The sequence below is a fragment of the Dromiciops gliroides genome, chromosome 2, assembly GCF_019393635.1.
Source record: "Dromiciops gliroides isolate mDroGli1 chromosome 2, mDroGli1.pri, whole genome shotgun sequence".
Classification (NCBI taxonomy): Eukaryota; Metazoa; Chordata; class Mammalia; order Microbiotheria; family Microbiotheriidae; genus Dromiciops; species Dromiciops gliroides.
The window spans coordinates 23,174,931-23,198,105 of record NC_057862.1 but is presented as its reverse complement, the minus strand read 5'-3'; the positions used below and the strand labels follow the sequence as shown (position 1 = coordinate 23,198,105).

General features: G+C 41.7%; 1 protein-coding gene across 2 annotated transcripts in view; it reads left to right on the top strand.

Moving 5' to 3' along the window:
- The first annotated feature begins 265 nt into the window (after nt 1–265).
- RHOBTB1 (Rho related BTB domain containing 1) overlaps nt 266–23,175 on the top strand; it is a 176,343-nt gene continuing 153,433 nt past the window's right edge. Inside the window, exons 1-2 of one of the 2 annotated variants that reach the window (XM_043985833.1) lie at nt 266–397; nt 19,684–19,785. The gene's annotated coding sequence lies outside the window, so the exon portion shown is untranslated. Of the gene's footprint in view, nt 398–18,100; nt 18,117–19,683; nt 19,786–23,175 lie in introns of those variants that run through there. The other variant, XM_043985836.1, reaches the window with a different exon arrangement.

Below are 23,175 nucleotides of genomic sequence, written 5' to 3'. Positions count from 1 at the left end.
GTGCCCACTGGGCTCTCCTCGGGAGGGAGGGGGCCGCGGCAGTGGCCCTACCAGTCGGGCTCACGTGACTGTGACTGTGCCCGTGCCCGCGGCTGCGACTCCCGGCCCTCAACAGCAACGGCTCCCAAGGAGGTGCAGGTTCGGCTCACCCGGCAAGGGGAGGAGGGGCCCGCACGGGGGAGGGGTGGAACCCGGGGCGGGGCCTGCAGGGGCGGGGGAACTGGGGAAGGAGGGGCCCGGGGCGGCCTCTCTGGATACCGCCTACAAAGCCCTCGCAGCAGCCCGCGTAGCCGGCCCCGGAGGCAGCCGGGGAGGTCCTACCTGGGAGCGCATCCTTCATCCCGCATTCAGCATCCCGCTGGTGCTCAGGTGCGAACCCGCACCGGACCGTGACCAGGTGAGCGCAACTGCCCCAGAAGGGACGCGGAGGGGAGGCTGGGTTCGCACCCCAGCGACCGAGGGAGGGTAGGGTTCGAGGTTGCTCGCACCTTCTTCCCCAGGTGTCCTTGCCAGGGTAGCCCCAGGCGGAGCGAGAGTTACCAGGGAGTTCTGGGGGTTGCTTGTGTCCCATGTGACTGGAGGAGAGGACAGAGGTACGAGGACAGTCCTCACCCCTCCTAAGCCCCCGGGGATACAAAACTCCTGGGAAACGAGCACCCCGGACTCCACTGGGAACTCTGCCTTCTGAGCCCGGGACACAGGCAGCGGACCTGGGAGCTTTGCTCTGACCTTCTTGGTAAGTGGATGCGCGCCTCTGAATAGGGAGGGACCAGATCTCGGCGCGCGCACACACACACACACACACACACACACACACACACACACACACACACACACACACACACGGATAAAGTAACGGACAGGCTGTCATTCCCTCAGGAATACATCAGAGCGGATGTTCTTTCTGAGGCTTCAGGTTTGCCAACCTTAGTCCGCTCTTTCTTCTTTGTCATGGTGAGAGGATTGGAATCGAGGGTCTCCCAGGGTCCCTTCCACCTCCAAGTCCTAGGACGCAGTGTTTTTGCCTGCTCTGCTCTGGCCACCAGTCCCCACCCCAGCGCACTCCACCACCCCCCCCCCCCCCCACTGAAGAGCTGACTTGTGTCTCCTTCGTTTGTTAGTTTTGGAAACTAACAAGGCTGTAAAAGGTTTAAGCTCAGGAAAGACTTTGGTCTCTCCTTTGGGGACCTGGAAGAAGAACGAGGACTAAGGTTTCAGGACTTTAAAAAAAAAGTTTGCAAACTCACTAGTTACAAACTAAAGTCGTCCTTACCCTTGTTTATGAAGTTTCTGTGACTGAACACATTCCTCTTCAAATCGTGGCTGTATAATTAAACTTGAAAGCATTGCAACAGCAAGGACTTACCTGGCTGTGACATGAGATGGTGACAGAGAGATGGGGTGAGGAGCCCCCTGAAGGGATATCTCAGCTGCCGCGACCCGTGAAAGCTCCTTGCTGATGATCTCTTATTAAAGCTTTCTTCATTTTAAATACATGTCTCTACATAAGTGTGTGTATGGCAAGATAGGTTTTAATCATCTGTAGAAATGTGGCATCCCCTGGATGCCATTGGAGGGCTAGGGCTGCTTCAGGTTTGGTTTGTTATTATTGTTGTTTTAAAAGCCTTTAAAACCCTTCTTCTCGAAGTGTGGTCTTACTTAACAAAAGCTAGTTGATTGTTAGCTACTTTTCTCGAAAACAACAACTTTAACTGTTGTCCCTTGTAGGTAACTTCCTTTGGCTTGCTTTGTTGTTGTTGTTGTTGTTGTTGTTTTGTTTCTACTTTGGATTGCTTTGTTTGCCTAACCTAACCATGGCTTATTCAATTCTTGTTGTTTTGAAAATGTTTTCACCTTATTGAAATCGCATGTGTTTACATATGTGGAATGTTTTTCCCCTTTCCGCCAGTAGAATGTAACCTCCTTGATGGCTAGGGCTGTTAGATGTCTTTGTCTCGGTTTTCTTAGCACTGAAGCAGTAGCTGTAGTAGTAGTAGTAGTAGTAGTAGTAGTAGTAGTAGTAGTAGTAGTAGTAGCAGCAGCAGCAGCAGCAGTACCAGTAGTAGTAGTAGTAGTAGCAGCAGTAGCAATAGCAACAATAACAGCAGCAGCAGCAGCAGCAGCAGTAGTAGTAGTAGTAGTAGTAGTAGCAGCAGCAGCAGCAGTAGTAATAGCAGTAGTAGTAGTGTGGCAGTGGTGGCGATGGTGGTAGTATTGGTAGTGATGGTAATATTTATATAGCACCCACTGTATTCCAGGTATTGTGCTAAGCACTTTCCAAATATTATCACATTTAAACCTCACAACAACCCTAGGAAGGTGCTATTATCCCCATTTTACAGTTGAGGAAACTGAGGCAAATATGTTAAGGAACTCACCAAGGGTCACAGTGACTATCATATCTAGTATACCCTTAATAAATATGTATAGCATTAAACTGAAACCAATGTAAACTTCTGGCAGCCAAACTTCAAGTTCATTGGTAAAGAATCCTATAATTATTAGTGATCCATAAAGATGCCTCATCATAGAATAGAGGTGACCCTGTCAAATTGTTGATAGAACCTGAGATTTGGAGTCAAAGATCTCAGGTTAGAATCACATCTCATCATATAGAGCTAACTGTGGTCCAGGGCTAGTCACTACTGCCCTGAGCTTCAGTTTCTTCATCTGTAAATGGGTTAATGGAGTAACTACTGCACTGGGTAGTGAGGATCAAGTGACATAATGAAAGTGTAAGACATGCCTATGTGGGGTTAATATATAAATATGGCCAGGAGTGGCACAGAGAGACATCTGGAGTTTAGCCCACTGATGTTGAAAGTAGGAAGGTCATGCTTGTTACCACTAACTGCCTAGTCAGGAGTGAGGAAGGGGGAGAGAGGTAGGATACAAGTCTGCTGAGGCTAGGCAAATTCTCCTCTCCCCAAAAGAGATATTGGATTAAATGCATATCTATCTCTCACCACTTAAATATCTCTAGTTTAGGAGTACCTGAGGTTCAGAATAAACCAAAATGCTTCCCTAATTGCTTTCTAGAGGGAAAGGTAGCCCTTACCCAATACTCCAGCCAACTTAGCCCACTTCACACCAAATACTGGTTCTACAAAAGACCAGTATGAATTGCTAGTAATTTCTTTATCAAAGAAACTAGCAAACAGAAATTGGAAATGTGGTACAGATTAGAATATGCCCAAAGAATACGCTGCATTGAAATGTAAATGAACTCTTCTACTGGGATCAAGATCTCTACTCAAACCTTGAAAGAGGGAACAATGCCACTGGGCAAGTCTTTTCTCAGCTGCCCTGTCCCTATGGTGCTAGGAAGTTAAGGAACATGGCTCCCATCTCATCTGCTGCTCCGGACGCTCCTGTAGCCGTTCATAAATCCATGTTTCACTTCTCCTGACCCATCTCTCTCTCTCTGATCTCTCTGAGTGACTCCAGCAAACTTCCTAACAGATGTATTCCGTGTCCAGATTCTGTCAGTCAATCAAAAATCATGTCCCTCTCCCCCTATGTTGCTCAATATAGGTCACAGGTCTGACCCTCAGGAGTAAACTGATAAAGAAAAAATAAGAAGAACCAGGAGAATAATTTATATAATAATAACAACATTCTAAAGACAAAACACTTTGAAAACTACAAGAACTATGATTGATACAGTGACCGTTCATAATTCCAGAGGACCAATAATAAAACATGCTATCCATTACAGATTTAGGGTACAGAATCAGGCATTTATATATGTATGTAGATAGATAGATGGATGGATGGATGGGTGAATGGATGGATAATGTCATTCAATAAATATTAAGCACCTACTATGGGCCAGGCACTGTGCTAAGCACTAGGGATACAAAAAAAAAAAAAAAAAAAAAAGCAAAAGACAGCCCATGCCTTTAAAGAGCTTACAGTCTAATGGGGATACAAGAAATGAACAAAAATGTATAGACAAGCTATATACAGGAATAGATAAGAAATAATTAACAGAGAAAAGGTACTAGAATTAAGGGGGTTGGGAAAAGCTTCCTGTGGAAGTGGGATTTTAGTTGGGATTTAAAGGAAGCCAGTAGGTGGAGATGAAAGGGAAAGAATTACAGGCATGGAAGACAGCCAGAAAAAATGACCAGAGTCAAGAGATAGAATGTCTGGTTCAGGGATCACCATCAGTAGATTAAAGAATTTGTGTCAGAGGGTAAGGTTTAAGAAGACTGGAAAAGTAGGAAGGTGCTAGTTTATGAAGGGCTTTGAAGGTCAAAAAGGGTATTTTATATTATTTGATTAGGATCTACTGAAGTATATTGTATGTGTGGATGTGGTAGGGAGGAAGTGACTGGTTCGACCTGTGCTTTGGAAAAATCACTCCAATAGCTGAATGAAGGTTGGATTGGAGTGGGGAGTGACTTAAGGCAGGCATACCCAGCATCAGCCATTGCAATAATCTCAGTACAAGGTGATGAAAGTCTTCACTAGCATGTTGGCAGTGTCAGAGAAGAGAAGGGGTGTATTGGGGAGATGTTGCAAAGATGATAGGTCTTGACAACAGAATAATTACAGGGGTGAGAAATAGTGAGAAGTATGTTATTATCATGGTATACTAGGAGGATGGTGTTGCCCCTAGACAGTAATAAGGAAGTCACCAGCTTATGAGTTTTACAGACCTCTCACAATGTAGAGGTAATCTGTGAGTACATGTAATGTCCAAACAAAACACATGAATACAAATGAAAGTAACAAAGCCCCTTCCCCCAGCAAAACCAACCTGCACCTTGGGGAGAGGCGGGATTACATAAGAAAAGTGACTGACAATATTTTAACATGGATACTCTCTACAATGATATGAGAGGAAAGGGGGAAAGACCTCATGAATTTCTGAAATTCCAGGTTTCAGCAAACAGATCTTTGAATTGGATCCAGGGGGAAGCTGCACCTTCCCCACATATGAGATAAGGGGGATGGGCTGAGGGATGTTGTCTTTCTTCCAACAGGAGCATTCTCCAAGTCTTGGGTTGCTGAGTCTGTGCAGTAGATAGCTCCTGAAGCAGAGAAGGAATCTTGGAATTCTGAAGCCAGAGTTCATTTTGTGCTGCTGCTCGCAAACAGTGCCAACATAATTTTAAGGCTTTAATTATTGTCACTGATCAAAAGATTTTAAAAAATTAAATTTAGATTTTGTAAGGATAAAAGATTTTGCTTCTGTTTACAATAAAATGTTTTCGGCAGTTTTCTAAATGCAATTAAAAAAATTAATTTGTCCTTAGGGGCAGCTAGGTGGCCCAGTGGATAAAGTGCTGGCCCTGTATTCAGGAGGGCCTGAGTTCAAATCCCGCCTCAGACACTTGACACTTACTAGCTGTGTGACCCTGGGCAAGTCACTTAACCCTCATTGCCCTGAAATAAACAAATAAATAAATGAATGGATGGATGGATGAATAGATGAATAGATAAATAGATGAATAAATGAATAAATAAATAGATGGATGAATGAATTTGCCCAGCTCAGTGTTGAATTGCTTCTTTCAAATTGAAGACTTACTGTATTCTCCAGTACTGTGTGGAAGATAAACTTTTAGCTCAGAATTAGAAAGTTGGAAGGGGCCTTGGCAGCCACCTAGTCCAACCCATACTCAAAAGGAATGTTCATTTTAAAATTCCCAATAAGTGATCATTCATACTCTGCTATAACACATCCACGAATCAGCCAGATCTGAGTTTGAATGTGACCTCTGATGCTTAGTAGTTGTATGACCCTGGGGAAGTCACTGAAACTCAGTTTCCTCATTTGTAAAAAAAAAAAATGATACCTGTAGTACCTTTCTTACAGAGTTGTTGTAAAGTTCACTGAAATAATATGTGTGCATGTGTGTTTGTGTGCATATGTGCACGTGAACAAGAGCTAGCATCTTTCTCCTCTTTGAGATACTGATCCTTAAGGACCTTTATATTAGTACCACACTCAGCAGTGACTTTTTTTTTTCTGGTTGAGTCCAGCCATTCTTACCGGTTATATCTTCAGTGACAGATTGCCTCCTGTGGCAAGCTGAGCTCTGAAGATTTAAGAGTACAAAAGTAGAGATCCTGTGATCTTTGGAAAGCTTACCTCTAAATCAGATGGAAAGGTTCCATGGTTCTTAGGGTGCAGAGGCAAAGCAGATGGCTAATGCCTCTTCTTTCGTGTTATTTCCACCCATAAAATTGTATCTTTTTGTGATATTGAGCCATGAGACAGGGTCAAGGACTTTGGGGGGAAGATGTTCCTTTCCTGGGTCTCTGGTAGCTGTAGATGCAGTCCCTGCAGGAGCAGATCCAGGCTGCATCTCCACAGTGGCTACTTCCCAGGAGGATGGCTAAGGGCATGGGGCTAGAAGCACTGCTAGTTCCAAAGCTCTGGGTTCAGGGTCCTGGGCTTTCACCATCAAGGTCTATGGGAAGATGGCAGTGGTGGTGGTGGTGACAGTTTGACTTTTCTGGCACATTCTGCCTCCTATCTCTTCCTCTGGGAGGCTTATTGCTTCAGCCAGACTGTCGTATCTACCCTGGGTGTGGCAATTAGTTGACAGCTGGTCAGGATGGCTGGCCTTTCTTCAACTGGAGTTGTTTCCCTGGTTGATGGCTGTGTGGGCTGGGCTGATGGCAGGACCAATGGTCTGGGGGGCAGGAGAAAGAACCCTGTCACTCCCAGGCTAACTGCTTAGTTTTAAGATAGTTTCTTAAGTTCCTTCAAACTCTAAATTTCAGACCCTATGAAAAACGATCTGAAATTAAAATATAAAAACCTGCTGGGCATAATTATCCCAATGTTCATTATTTACTCTTTCAATTGAATTGACTATCAATGCATTCATTCCATAAATCTCTATTAAGTGCCTGCTTTATACAGACACTGTACTGGTTACTTGTTCTACATAAATGTCTAGTACTCAGGTCTAGCTCCCCAAAAGCCTTTCATAGGAAGACTGGAAAAAACAGCCCAAATAGCTATTATATGAAATAAATAAGCATAGGATATGAAGAAAAAGGAGGAGAAGGAGAAGAAGAGGAGGAGGATGAGGAAGAAGAATTTTGTAGGGCTTTGAGTTTTACAAAGAAATATATATATATATATATACATACATACACACACATATATCTGTATATATGTATGTGTGTGTATATATGTGTATATATATGTGTGTGTATATATATATATATATATATATACACACACACATATGGAATCAAATGAGAGGCAATGTGGTGCAGTAGATAGTGGTCTGGGCATTGAATCAGGAGAAACCTAGGTTCAAATCTCACATCAGACACTTACAAGATGCGTGAGCATGGACAAGTCATTCAAAGTCACTGAGCCTCCTTATCTGTGATATAAGGATAATAATATCTGTAGTACTTGCTCTATATACTCCCCCCCAAAAAACAAACACACAAACAAACAAAACTTTATACTATCCAGGAAAGCAATCTATCATTTTTGTAATAAAGATGAATGAGAACTTTAGGAAAGAAACTTTTCTGAGAGATCTGAGGCTTCTTTCCCATAGTCTGATTTAAACACTTCTTTTTCATTGTGGTGTAGAGGAAAGATCACTGGGAATCACAAGACCCAAATTCAATTTTGGCTTTATCATTATGCCCTTGAAGAATGAGTGAATGAATAAATGAAAAGGCATTTATTAAGTACTTCCTATACGCAAAGCACTGTGCTAAGCACTGGAGATACAAATAGTAAAGACTCTCCCTGTTCTCAAGGGACTCACATACTAATTTGGGGTTACAACACATGTGGAAGGTTTCAGGGGGAAATCATGTGGAAAGGTCTTTAGGATGCAACAGCAAAGCATATAGGGATGCTTCTTCTTTAATGTAATTTCAATTGATTAAACTGTTTCCATTTCTGATGTTGAACCATAAGATATTGTCGATCACTTTGTCATTGACAACCTTATTTTCTGAGTCTTAAAGAAATTCAGGTCACCTCTAGAGGGGTTGCTTGCCTTGCAGTAGTCAGGGTATGGAGGCGGTGTTGCTATTCTAGGAGTGCTCAGACTTCCGGTCCTGAACTGTGTCCATCATGGTCTGATTGGGATGTTGTGATCAAGGTGGTGGTAGTGGTGGTGGCAGTTTGATTCACCTGGCACATGCCATTTCCTATTTAACCCTTAGGGTGCCTTCTTTCTTTCTATAGTCTGGCTTGCCTTCCCTGTGGGTGACAGTTGGTTGGCATGTGGTAGGTATGGTTGACCCCTTCTCCATGGAGACTGCTCCTCTCAGTGATGGCCAATGGGGTAGGATTGTAAATAGAACCAATTGGGTGGGGCTGCTATGCCTGGGGCCCTTGGACTCTGGGTCTTAAGCTGGCTCTATTGTGGGCAAGTCACTTAACCTCTCTAAGGCCCAGTTTCTTCCCTTCTCAGAATGATCCCTAAGGTCCCTTCCACCTCTAGGTGTGTAATCTTATGGTTTATGATACTTCGTACAAAATAGCATTGTGGATTGGGGAAAAATAGATTACCATTGTTAAAAATGTTCTGGGAAGGGATGTAAGGAAAAGATTGTTGACACTTTTCAGAGTCAGTAACTCTTAAGGTCCTGAAGACAGCCAGTAGATGGTTGTACACAGTGGGATGAGTCCCACTGAGTAAACAGATGATCTTAGTCAAAGGAGATTATTGAAATGAGGGTTTGCAACAATAATGACCATACAGGAAATTACTGGCTCTGCACAAACATACAAATCCATCAAAACAACCTTTGTTAAGTCGAGGATGTGAGTCTTAGGAGTCATCCCCAAGACACGATCATACAAAGATTCCTTTAAAAGAGATGGAATTCAATTGCTTTTCCTATGTCCAGGTAGCTCTACCTTGACCTAAATCCATGCAGGCATTCCTGCCTCAAAGTAACCAACATTAGAAAAGGTGGAAGGAGAGAACTGAGCCCTGCCAGAGGGGGAGAACCATGGAAGGGACAGAGAAAGAGAAGACAGAGTCTGTTCTTACATCCTTTCCACTAATTCTGGTCCAGGCATGTGTAATTTTCTTCTTCCTCGTTCTAATTCAGAATCATAGATTTAAGAAGTGATAAGGGACCTTAGAGATCCTCTAGTTCAACACTCCCCATTTTACAGAGAAGGAAACTGAGGCCCAGGGAGTATTAAGCCACTTGCCCAAAGTCACATAGGTATCCAAATGGGGAATGGAGTTTCATACTCAGGTGCCACGATTCGAAGTTTAGCACACGTTCCATCACACCATGTTGCCTCCTCTAGTTCAAGTCTCATCATTTTATAGAGGAAGAAACTGAGACCCAGGGACTATTAAGTGACTATCTCAAGGTCATGCAGGTAGTAAGTATTTGAGGCTGCATTTGAACCTAGGTCCTCTGGCTTCAAACCTGGCATTCTTCTGAGGGTGTAATGCTATCTTATATTCTTCCTTGTTAGTCTCTGAAGCCTGCCCTAAACCCCCTTCTCTACTCCCTCTCCTGCCATCCCCCAGGGAAGGCAGAAGGTAAGATCTCACTTCCATCCAATAAGCACTTAACTTAGTAGCTGACATTTCTATAGTATTTTGAGGTACATAAAGTGCTTATATGTCAGGTGACCCTCACCACGATCCTGTTAGATAAGTAGTTGTGAGCATTATTATCTCCATTTTACAGAGAGGGAAACTGAGACTCAGAGGCATCGAGTGGCTTGTTGATTATCATGCAGCTAACAAGTGTCCTTGAACCTAAGCTCCAGATCCAATTCTAGTATTCTCATCAGCTATAGCCGCTGACTGGAGAGCTACTGAAAGGAAAGGGTCCTTTCATAAAGGGAGGAGGCAATTTCGAATCAAAGAGACCTAACGTATAATGAAAGAAAGCTACTTTTTCAGGTTCCTTCATGATTCCCCTGCTACACCTTTTCTGAGACCAATAATGAGTTATTTTAAATAGCTAGATGGAAGCTTCCTACTGCAGTATTCCATTCATAACACTGTATATGGCTTTAGGTCTGGAAAGGAAGGGTTTTTCAGGCCTGCTTTGTTACTGGATTTGTTTTGGGGGAGACAGCATTGTACCTTCAGTGCTTTTCGCTTTTTTTTAATTGGGGGTGAGGGGTGGAGCTGGGAGGGCGAGAGGTCCAGCAATGCTGGTCAGCACCTTCTTTCCAACTTACAGGCTTACAGAATTGCCAGGAGCCCTAAGAGGTGAAGTTTCTTTCCCAGAGTCATGTAGCCAGTATTTGACCAAAGTGAGATTTGAACCCAAGTCTTCCTTTTTTTTCTTTTTTCTTTTTTTTCGGGCAATGAGAGTTAAGTGACTTGCCCAGGGTCACACAGCTAGTAAGTGTCAAGTGTCTCAGACCGGATTTGAACTCAGGTCCTCCTGAATCCAGAGCTGGTGCTTTATCTACTGCACCACCTAGCTGCCCCCTGCCCCAGTCTTCTTAACTCTAAGACCAACCTCCCATCCGCCATCATGCTGCTCTTTGTTGTGTTACATATTAGACCTTTAATAGATATTTGTTGAATTGAATTCATAGGCTCATAGATAGATCAAGCATGAGTAGGAACCTTGACACTTTGTCATCCAATCTCTTCTATAGATGAGGAAACTTGACACCCTTACAAAGCAGCGACTCCCCAGGGTCATAATTTTGTCATTCATTAACGTATCCATTTAACCAATATTTGTCAAATGCCTGCTACGTGCAGCATGCAGTGATTAGTCTGGGTTTTATTCACCTCAATAGCAAAGTATTATTTCTTTGGGGAATGTACATCTCTGTTTTTTGAGGGTCAGGGAATAGTGTTATGGAAAAAGAAAGAAAGAGAACACTAATTATTACAAGCACAGAAGACTGGCTATCTTGCTTTGTTATGATTTGAGTTTTTGTAATTATTTTCAATTGTTTTATACCCCACTTATAAAGCTGCCCCACCCCCTCCACCTCCACAAGGGAATACTGCATGAAGAAGTTGGGCTTAAATGCAAACTGTCATTCTGATGACACAGAACTTTTGTTTAAGAGGCTCCACAACCCACAAAATGGAAGACTATAAATGTAAAGCTTTACTGCTTGCATTTTATAGCATATCTTAACAGCCACAAATCAAAATTTGGTATTTTCAGAACACTCTAGTTTACAATCTGGGCCTGAACTTGCAGGGTCGAAATCGACCCACTTTGCTGGAGTTGTGTCTTTAAGGGCGTTAAATACCTAGGAAGAAATGACTTGATATTATGAAATTTATGGGGCCGTAGTGTGTACTGCCTCAGGACAACTTTAGGGCCCCATTCCCTTGTCATCTGTGAAATAAGTCATATTTTTAGTGCCCACCGGAAAATGGCTTCCTTGAGAGAAGGTTGATCGGTCCAGTGTTTAGAATGCAGAAGTAAGAAGGAGGGTTGGACTTCACATCCCTCTTCTAGCCTATAGAGTTTTGGCTGAACTCTGTCTTAGGATTTTGGCATTTGAGCTGAAAAGGGATAAAGAAATCACCCTCCTTTTACAAGTAAGAAGCTGAGGAGCAGAGGAGAAAAATGTCTTCTCCAATGTAACCCAAATGGTAAATAGCAAGATGAGGATCTGAACTCAGGATCTCTGACCCCACTGTGCCATGCTAACCCTTTAAAACACAGCTCTTCCTTCTCAGAGTTACTGGTAGGATCCTTGCCAAAATGCCTAGAGCTTGGGGGTTACAGTTACTTCTTATAATTTTTGTAGGCATTGGAGCTGCAGCTGGCTCAGAGTGGGGTGAGGAAGATTCTGGGTATTTGAAGGCTCTGCCACCAGAGTCCAAGCTATGGAAGGTTCGATACAATGAAGAGTCCAAGATGCTTCTGTCCCCTAAGGGCCATTCTGGACAAGTGTAGAGTAGCTCAACACCACTTTGATCAGAGGCATGGTCCAAAGACCTGCTGTGTCACCGAGAGGCTGTAACATGTCCCTAGCAGGAGCATCCACATTGAGGAAATGATTGATTCTTGAAGTGTTGAAATATTGCTGAAATAATCGATTCTTGAAATATTGAGATATTGACTTTACAAAGCTTTGGGAATTTTCCCAGGGTAAAAGCAGAGCCTCCAGGAATTCCCTAAATTTAGAGAGAGCTACATGGTGCAGTGGTTAGAGCACCTAATAGGAAGAGAGAAAAAACTGGGTTCAAACACTTCCTCAGACACAGACTAACGGAGTGACCCTGAACAAGTCACTTAACCTCCATTAGTCTCATTACATAGGCTCCTTGAAGGCAGGAATGGAACATTGCCTTATTAAAAATATTCTTAGCACAGTACCTGGCCCATAGCAAGCACCTAATAAGTGCTCATTGACTTGAGTGTTGGCTGATCCATCTTTAAAAATGAGGATAAAATAATCCCTTCATTCACAGATTGTTATGAAGGTTAAATGAGATAAGATGTCTAACTGTGTTTTGCAAACCTTAAGTTGCTGTACGAGCTATTCCAAAGGTCTCTGTGCAGGCTTGGATTTTAGTATTCTAAAACTGAAGACTTGGGGCATCCTGAATAAATGCTAGCTCTTTTTGGAGCCCCTGTTTTGACCTGCATCCATTGGGTTGAGTCTGCCTCTCCACCATTAAATGACTCTTGGCATGGCACCATCATAGTAAACTATCTCAGGAATTCAGTAGAGGCAAGAGATGTAACTTGGTGTGGTAGAGTCAGAAAGAATTGTGTTCAAGTCTGGCCTCAGATGCATCCTGGCTATATGACTCTGGGTGAGTCATTTCATACCTAAGTGCACTAGGCAGCTCTCTGATACAGATGTACCCACATATGTTGGCAGAGGAACCATCCTCCCCTGGGAGTTCCTGGTATCTTTGAAATCACAAGTCTAATCCTTATCATAACAGGGACCTTCTCATTGTCAAATCACTCATTCATGATGTCATTGGTCTCCTTGGAAAAGGAAAGATGAACAACAATTATTGAATGATTCCTCAGATAGTGTTTTTCCAAAGAAAATGATGATAAAGAAAAGGCTATCACCATTGGTTTTGAAGACTTATGGTTATCCTCTTCTCTCCTCCAACAGAATAAGAATTCCTAAGAGCAGGAACTACCTTACCTTTCCTTTGCATCCGCAGAAATTAGCAGGGTGCTTAGCACATGTTCTTTAGTCATTTTTCAGCCATGTCAGACTCTTCATGACTGCTTTGAGGGTTTTCATGGCAAAGATACTACTAATTTTACAGATGAGGAAACTGAGGCAAACAGGGTAAAGTGACTTGCCCAGGGTCACACAGCTAGTAAGTGTCAAAGGCTGGATTTGAACTCAGGTCTTCCTGACTCCAGTCCCAGCACTCTATCCATTGTGCCCCCTAGCTGCCCTCTTGGCACATAGAAAGTGCTTAATAAATGCCTTCCATGCACTCCTTTCTCCTCCAGGCCTCAGGACTCAATTAGGCCCTAATAATAATAACAGAAATCTAGAGAAGGCTTTAAAATTGGCACAACATTTTGTGTACTTAATTTAATCAAGCCCTCACAGCAACCTTGTGAGCTAAGTCCTACAGGTATTCTTAACCTCATTTTATAGATAAGGAGATGGAGGCACAGAGAGATTTAGCCCAGAGTCACACAGCTAGCAAGTGTCCTAGGCAGGATTTGAACCCAGGTCAAGTCCAACACTCTATCTCCAGTGCCAATGTTGTGCCAATGTTGTCTCTCCTGCAACTTTATACCTTCCCTGTTGGCTAATATAAGTTAATTCCAGTCAAGTTTGGCTAGGCTACCTCAGCTAGGTGGCCACAGGGACTTCTCTGTCTTTTTCTTTGAAGGTGCCAAATGCAATACACACCTTCCAAGCACATTTTGTGGGTTTGTGGTATTCTCCGCTGGGCTATAAATGGATGGCATTGACAGCTCTATTCGTCATTCTTAAGCCAAAGGCTTGCTTTCCTTTGCGTTGAAATCAGAATCAGATGGCTGGCGTTCCACATTTCCTTGTGGAATGGTTTTATTTTCATAATTTCAAAATTACATTCACAACCTAATACCCTGCGATGGTTTCCATTTTCAAGATTTCCGTTGGTTGTTTTTAGGAGGCCCTGTGTCTGTAACATAACTGAGGGAAAACAACGTTTGCAGCATTTGCTACGTCTGTCTGTTTATTGAGATTCTAATACGTGCGCTTGAAATATCTCACCATATGGAGACAAAGACATCTCTGAAGTATTTGATGCTGTGTGTATATATTCCACTGGATGCTTTCTTTTATTCTTTTAAAGACATTTCTTATCATCCTCTCATCACAATCATGGCTAACCTTGGATTGTCCATAGAATGTACAGAATTGGTTTAACCAACACATGCTATTAACAACTCACCTTTTGAGTTACAAAGCATTTTCGTTGTAACAAACAGCATGAGGTAGATAATGTAAATACACAAACACAGATGCACACACGTATGTATAGATCTGTATTGGTCTTTGTCTGAGACAGCTCTCGTAAGTGCAAGTTCAATGTTGGGATGAAATAAGGCACCCTAGAGTAGGGGGTTTAACAGCAAGGAAATGCAACAAGGATACAATCATACTTAGTTTCTCTGGACATCCTCACCACCACCACCACCACCCCATAGTCTCCATTTGGTTATCAGGGCAAGATATGGTGAAGGACATGGTGACCTGATTGGTCTTCAGGGATTCACCAAGTCTGAGGGGCTTAGATTCCACATGGCTGGGGCTTGGTCATTTACTCTCTGAGATGATCAGGAAGCTGTGTCAAAGAAGCCAGAGCCAATCAGAACTCAGGGGCAAAAATCTATAATTGTCTTCTAGGTAAAGTCTTGCCAAGTTTCAGATAGGAGGAAAGAAGTCATGTCAGGCTAATATTGGTCCCTATCATATCACATGTGATTTTTATCAATGTAGCGAATTATTCTGACCTCCTGGGAAGATCAGCAACTGTATAAGGAACTGCCCAAGGCAGGTCAGCATGCTTTGTGTAACTTAGAGAAGTTAAGTGACTTATACAGGGTTGCATAACCTATCTGTCAGAGGCAGGGCTTCTAGGTTTTCCTGACTCCAAAACCAGCCCTCTACCCAATATAACACATCCCCTCTTATTTTACCATTTTACAGATGTTAAAACTGAGGTTCAGACTGGGCAAACTATTTCCCTTCACAGGGCTACTAAGATATCAGAATCAGGATATGAATCCAGTTCCTCTGACTCCAAATATATCAATTATTCACCTTCACTTTGCTAGGATCTCATGGTGAAGGTATAGTTGGAGAGAACAGATTAGACCACCAACCCAAGCAACTGATCACTACCAACATTTCTTGCCCATCATGTACAGGCTATGAAGGAGACTGTGCAATGCCTTCCTGCTGTAATTGTGAACAACCATCCCCAAATTACTCCCTGGATCATGGCTCTGGAGCTGGAAGGGACATCAAAAGCCATCTGGTCCAACTTCCTCATTCCACAGATAGAAAAACTGAGTGACCCAACAAGGTGACCTGACTTGTCCAAATCACACCAGTAGCATGTGGCAAATCCAGGATTTGAACCTAGGTCCTCTGCTGACACAATCCCAGTCTTCTTTTGCTTGTTAAAAGTCTGCTATATGCCAAGCATTGGTTTAGGAATCAGAGAAATGAAAATGGAGCCGACTTTGTCCTAAAAGAGCCTGTGGTCTATTGGGGAAAACAATGTGTGCACATGGAAGTGTATAAAATATATTTTAAAATTAAATGCAAGTTCAGATCAGGAGGGAGGCCCTGGAATCTTGACAGACATTGTGAAAAGTTTATGGAGAAGGATTTAAATTCCAGGCTATAGAGTATGCATTCCCCGCCCCACTAGAAGCAATGGGGAAGATTTTGAGCAAATACCCTATTGCAAATACAAGAGTATTACAGAATCTGGAGCTGGAATAGGTGGAAATGAAGGTCCAGAGAGGAAAAATGAGTGCCCCAAGTCACAGGGAGAAAGTAACAGAGATGAGTCAAGCCCAACTTCTGTGACCCCCAAAATGCCCCCTTGGTTTTATGTTGGTTGGGTTTAAGAGGAGGGAGCCTATTCTCTCTTCCATTCCTAGCTTTCTGCTGCCTCTTAAATAAATTAGAGCAGCTTGCTTATCATCAACCATCATTCATTAAATATTTCCAAAAATATTCAGAAGGTAGAAATATACTTAGTGTGGGCATTGGATTATTAAACCAGAGATAAAGGTTGGGCCCTGTTTGTGAAGATTGGAAGTTGGCGGTTTCTTGGTATGTTTTCCTAATGGACATCAGTAGGGCCACCACATCCCTCTGGTCCAGTGGTTCTTAATCTTTTTGATGTATCTGGAGAAGCCAAGGTTCTGGCTTCATGGACTCCTTTACAGAATAATGTTTTAAATAATTGAAGGAAATGTTCAAATTTTATTTGGAAGTAAGTGAAAAGTGAAGATTTTTTTAAAATTTCCTATCCAAGTTCACAGACTTCCTAAAATCTATCATTGGGTCCCTTCAGGTCATTAAGAATTCTTACTCTCTAATTCTAACAGGCATATCTGGCAAGGAAGAGAAAGTCCTGCTCCCTTACTCTAGTCCTGTCCAGGGCTACTAGTCCATGACATAGGCTCAGGTGAGAATAGATTGAGCTGATCTGAGCACAAAAGTTCACAGCAGCAACAGTACAAGCACAATGCCAGGAATATATGGCTGGTACTCAATGAATTCTAGTTGAATGAGCTCTTTCTTCCTCTGGATACGGTTATTTATAAAGACCCAGGAGCAAGGGGTGGTGGATCCTGTGATATTTTGATCTGATACTTTTGACTATCTATACCAGTAACTAACCCAGGAAAGGCAGTGCATTGGAGTCAGCAGTAGAATCCAAGGGGCAGGAGGAGAAACAGTATCATCACAATGGAGTTTCATGAAACCAGGGTCCAAACAGTTTTGACTTGGAATAAATAACTGTCACCTTTCCAGAGGTGTCCTTTTCCACCTGATTGTGATGTCCACCATGTCCTTCAGATGCAGACATATCCAAGCTGGCACCAGAATTCCTGCAGTCATAGCCAGTGACTCCGGGCTGGGAATCAGCTGAATTTTAGCCATGGCAGAGAGGTGTTTGTCACCTGTATCCAGGGGAAGAAAGAGCTCATTTTTATTATACTCCTGGAAAGTCAGATGGACATGTGAGCCAGGAGAGGGAGCCAAAGAGCAGAAAGCATGGATGGAAGGAGAGATGTGGGGTCCAAAGAGAGGAGTACTCCTTTCTTATCCCCACACCCACCCCAGCCTGTAAGAAACAGTGATGAAATTAACATACACCTGGGTCATAAATTGAAGTCCTTCATTGGTTTCATTGAACTTATAAAGATAAATGGAGATAAAAGTTTAATCTTTATTCTTTGAAAGGAAAGGACATAGAGAAAGATATCAATCAATAGGTGATATAAATAGATGATTGATATTGATAGATGAGTAGAGAGATAATAGATCAATGCTGTAAAATAAAAATAGATGGATATCAGATGGATGCATGGGTGGATGGATGGATGAATGGATGGATGGATGGATGGATGGATGGATGGATGGATGGATGGATGGATGGATGGATGGGTGGGTGGATGGATGGATGGATGGGTAGGTGAGTGGGTAGATGAGTGGATGAGGGAATGGGTGGGTAGGTGGGTGGATGGATGGATGGATAGCTGGATGGATGAATAAATGATAGTGCTTACTATGTGTCGACCTCTGTACTAAGCATTAGGATACAAGGTCAAGTAAGCAAAACAGTCCCTGCCATCAAGGAACTTACATCCTATTAATAAAGTGTAGATATAAAATGGCTAAGGGGGAGAATTATTGAGGATGCGGTACCTTGTGTGCTTCTATTCTTGACAACCTTTGACTGTTTTCTAAATTTCAACACCCCTCCTCCCATTTACTAAAGAAAAATGCCTTCAATCCCTATGTAACTCCAGGGGAATCTGAACGAAAACCTTCTCTACATAGAAAGCGATTTCAGAAGTAAACAATGCTAGATAATGGGGTCAAGAGCTAGAAGAACGTCAGAAGCCATCTAGTGATCCCCTTATTTTACAGATAAGGAGACTGCAGGCTGCGATGTGACTTACCCAGGGTCATACAGTTTGTAAGTACAAGAGGGGAATTTAAACCCGAGGCTTCAGACTCCAAATATAGTACTTTTCCTTCTGTCTTGTGCTGCCTTTTCTATAGCAGGAGAGACCAGTGAAGTAGGCTTATCATAGTTCATTTCAACAAATGTTTATTAAACATTCATTATCACCATTTGATCCTAATAGGAACAGTGCAAAGTGATAGAGAAAAAGAAGTATATGTGTGTGTCTGTAGAATACACATATTATAGAGAAAATATATATATGGGACATCACAGAGGGAAGAAACATCTGAGCTGAAGTGTCATAAGAATTCTGCCAAGTAGACAAGGAAAGGGAAGGCATTCCAGGCATGGGAGCCATCCTGTACAAAAATACAGAGAAAGAAGATGGAATGTTGGGTCTCGGGAATAGTTTATGTAGTCCATAAAACAGAGTAATATGAAATAAAGCTGGAGGAATTGATGGGGGCCAACCTATAGAGGATCTTATATGTGAAAGTGAGATGTTTGTATTTTATTCCTGAAGCAATGGGGAAGTACTGGGAGTTCTTGAGAAAGAGAATAACCCAGTACCCTAGAAAAATCATTTTGGCAGCCTGTGATGAACTGGTTGAAGAAGGGAAGTGGGTGGAGTCAAGAAGACCAATCAGGAGGCTTTTGCATTAGTCTAGACTGGAGGGGATGAGAGTAGGGGGACATTTGAATGGAAAGAAAAGAGTAGACGCAAAAGGTGTCATGGAGATAGAATTGACATGATTTGGTAATTGATTGAATCCGAGTTGATTAAGGGTTTTAGTTAAAATAACTCAGTTTAAGAAATTGGGTGACTGAGGCATTGGTGGTAGCCTCAGATGGGATTGGGGTGAAGTGGTTTGCAAGTGTTTCATACATTCAGTACTTCCTTTCAGTTTCCTAGTGCTAATTCAAAACATTTTTCCCAGAGAAGAATCAAGCAGTTGCTACAATTCCCATCAAGTGTTCCTATCTTCCCAGAGGGTAAAAAATGCTTTGAGGAGTTGACCACCTTGCACCACTATCTCAAAGGAAGTAGTTGGGAAAGATAAGAAGGAAAGGCATGAGTCATGGCTGGGCTTGAGTAGGGGTTCAAGTAATAACTAGCCTTTCTCTCCAAGCAGCGTGACTCCCTGAATTTAAATCTTTTGTGCTGGCCGAAGCTGGCTATGGTCCATTCTCTATTTCAAAACATGTATGAACAGAAAAATATTTGTCTTGACTTCTCAAAATGTGGCTAGGTGAGAAATATTTGCCTCTGTAGAGTAGGTTCATTTATCTTCTCATTGGCCAAACATTGTCAGCTTCTTTAATGGTCAATTCACTTCAATAAATATGTGCTAATGAATCAACCAGCACTTATTAAGCCCCTATTATGTGCAGAGCACTATTATGAGTCCTAGAGACAAAAAAACAGTCCTTGCCCATTAGGATTTTATATTCCACTGTTAGGGATGGGATTAGGGGACAGGACTCATTTGCAGATACATGAATGCAGAGCATTTACAGTGCATTAGAATTCTATTTATGATGATAAAATATTCTATGTTTGTATTTCTTTCCTTAGTGTGATTATAATCAACAAACACCTGGTAGACTCCTCATTCTAACAAGCAAGCTTGGACAAGTTATTAAAATGGAAATGAAGGTCCTTTTCCCTTTTGGCTGGGTAAGTAGAGATTCATCGCAATATTAGAGTTTACTTTCCTTTGTGCCTTCGTCTGCCTTTTACAAAAGTGTTCAATTTTAATATGGTTTTGTCTAGAAAACTATCAAAGTAGAATTATTAATGGTCTAGTTCTTGTGCAATTAGGTGTTTGTAATAGTATTAATCTTTGGTTTCTCTCATTGGGGCATCTGTGTTGTTTTGGTTTGGTTTTAACACAAGGAACCAATGGGACATTTGTTCTACAGAATACTTTGAGTCATCATCTGGGCCCTGCTTGGGGACTTTGAGTTATGAGTAGCCTGTTGTGTTAGCCCTTTCTATTTTGGGATATCTTGGATTGTTGGGAAGGTTCCTTGCCCTCAGGACTTGCCTTTCTGCCACTTGTCCCCACTTATCCCCAAGTTTCCACCCTTTTGGAAGCCAAACAGAATAGGTCTGTAAAGAGTTAATTTCATCAGCTTGGACCAGCCCACCCTCTAAATCCTTTTTAAGTCTTCTCTCTCATACATACAACACCCTTCACATTCTTGGAAACTATTATCATACCCCCTATATACCTGCTTCAGGCATTCACATTTTCTTCAAGAAGTCTTCACTTGGTATGACAGCTAGACCTTTCACCATGCTGTTTGCCCTCCCCCCAAGGCTTTCTAGCTCATTCATTTCCTTCTTAAAATGAGACAGATCTTTTCTAACAAAACCTGATAATATTTCTGGACCAACTATTTACCTTAACAATAACCCATCTACTGACCAGGAGGGTCATGGGAACCTAACCTTTGTCAGTGACTGCCTTAAATAACAATGTTAGGTGTGGATTCAAATCCCAGATCTGCTACTTGCTGTATGGCATTGGACCTCGGTTTTCTCACCTGTGGAAGGATGGGAGTTGAACTAGATCAGCCATTCTCAAATGTTTTAGTCTCAAGAACCCTTTCCACTCTAAGGACCCCAAAGATCTTTTGTTTGGGTTTGTATGGGTTACATTTATACATATTTACTGTATGAGAAATTAAAATGTCTTAGTATTATTATGAAAATAGTTTTGCCCTCACAGATCTCCCAAAAGAGCTGAACCACACTTTGAAAATCACTGGATTAAATATTTATGGTTCCTTCAAGCTCTGAAATTCTGTGGGTCTACTGAATGCTCACGATGTTCATTAGGCAATCATACCTTCTTCAAAGGTTTATTGCAGTTGGTAATAAAGTATTCTTTTCATCTGCAAACTCAAATTCATTTTTCGTATTCACTTAAAGACATAGCAAAAATATTAATTCAGGCTATCTTTCTGAGTGATTTGGTTGGAATTAGTTATAACTCTGGATTATCAAATGTTTAGAAGAAAAAAATATACTTCTGTCACTTATAGTTATATAGTAGCTAAACCACTATGTTTGCTAACTTTGTTTATATTTTTCTTTTTTATGGGAAGGAAAGGTTTTGCTGAGCATTTGTCCCTCAGTCCTGGTTGCTGCTAAACTGTCCCATGTTGCAAATCAGTGGGTTATGAATTACTGAAATTGCCTGCGTATGTGTATGCATATGCTAAAAGATAGATATCAGTACCCACCCCAAGGAAGAATAATTTGCAACCTTAATCAATTGGGCTCTTATTTTCATGTCTTTTCCCAAAGGTAATTGTTTATTTTTTAGTTATTTCTTTTTTAACTAAGCAGGAGTGTGATTTATGAGGCAGTTTGAACTTCTCTTGAATTCCTGAACACGGAGCCAAACTCACATATGTATAGTAAATAGTAAATGAAAGCCATTTTCAAGCACATTAAAGGGGTAGGACCTCTCATAAAGACAGAAGGCACTCATTAAAAACAGCCCATCCATAATACATGGACATAAGAATGCTTCTTAATGAAACACATGGCCTGGAACAAACACAGATTTCAAATGGTTCAAATTCCCTTACAGTCCTTTTGAATTAGTTTTTTTTTTTTAGTATATATATTTTCCGATTTGCAACTTACTAGGCTAAAACCTTTTATTTTTAATTTTCTTGTACTTATCCAGTAGAGAGAATACAGTATTTGGGGTCAGAGGTTCAGCTTCAAATGCTAGCTCTAACACCAAGTGACAATGGGTAAATTGCTGAACCTCCCCTAGATTCAGTTACCTAATCTGTAAAAGGAAGGCTAGAAATATAGGCAGACCCTGGAGATATTGTGGGTTCAATTCCAGACCACCACAATAAAGTGAATATTGCAATAAAATGAGTCACATGAATTTTTTGGTTTCCTAGTGCATATAAAAGTTATATTTACACTATACTATAGTCTACTAAATGTGCGATAGTATTATGTCTAAAAAAAGCATATGCCTTAATTTAAAAATACTTTATTGCTAAAAAAATGTTAACCATCATCTGAACCTTCAGTGATTCATAATCTTTTTTGCCGGTGAAGGGTCTTGCCTTGATGTTGAGGCTACTGACTGATTAGGGTGATGATTGCTGAAGATTGGGGTGACTGTGACAATTTCTTAAAATAAGGCAATAATGAAGTTTGCCACCTGCAATTGATTCTTCCTTTCACGCAAGATTTCTCTGCAGTGTGTGATGCTGTTTGATAGCATTTTACTCATGGTAGAGCTTTTCTCAAGATTGGAGTTAATCTTCTCAAACTCTGCCACTGCTTTATCAACTGAGGTTATCAACTTAGGTTTATGTAATATTCTTCAATATTGTTGTGTCTCAGGAAATAGGGACAAATAAAGAGAGGGAGAGAGACAGTCAATAAAAGAAGTCAGAACACACACAACACTATCTATTAAGTTCTCCATCTTATGGGGTGTGGTTCATGCCACCCCCCGCAAAAAAAATTACAAGTAACATCAAAGATCACTATAACAGACATAACAATAATGAAAAATGTTTGAAACATTGCAAGAATTACCTAAATGTAATACAGCGACGTGATGTGAGCCTGTGCTCTTGGGAAAATGGTACCAATATACTTGCTCAGCAAAGGGTTGCCACAAACCCTCAAATTGTAAAACCACCACCACAACAACACACTATCTATGCAAAAGCACAACAAAGGGAGGTCTGCCTGGACCTGCCTCTGAGGGTGGTTGTGAAGAAAGCACTTTGTAAGCCTAAGGAATTAAAAGGTACTTGAAAAGTGTGAGTCCTTCCTGTTATTGCCCAGTGACTGTTTTCTCCTTGGAAGGTGAGACTGATGAAAATGAAATTGCTTCTGATTCCAAGGTCATTCTTGACTATAGGCTTGGAAAAGTTGGCTTCCGGGTCACAATCAACTGGAAAGCCAAGCTCTTAGAAGGAGATCCATGGCTTTAGAAAAGCAGTGTTATAAGATTTTATGAAGAGGACCTTGTGGAAGAAGGATTACACTTAGCCCGCTTGTGCCCAAAGGGCA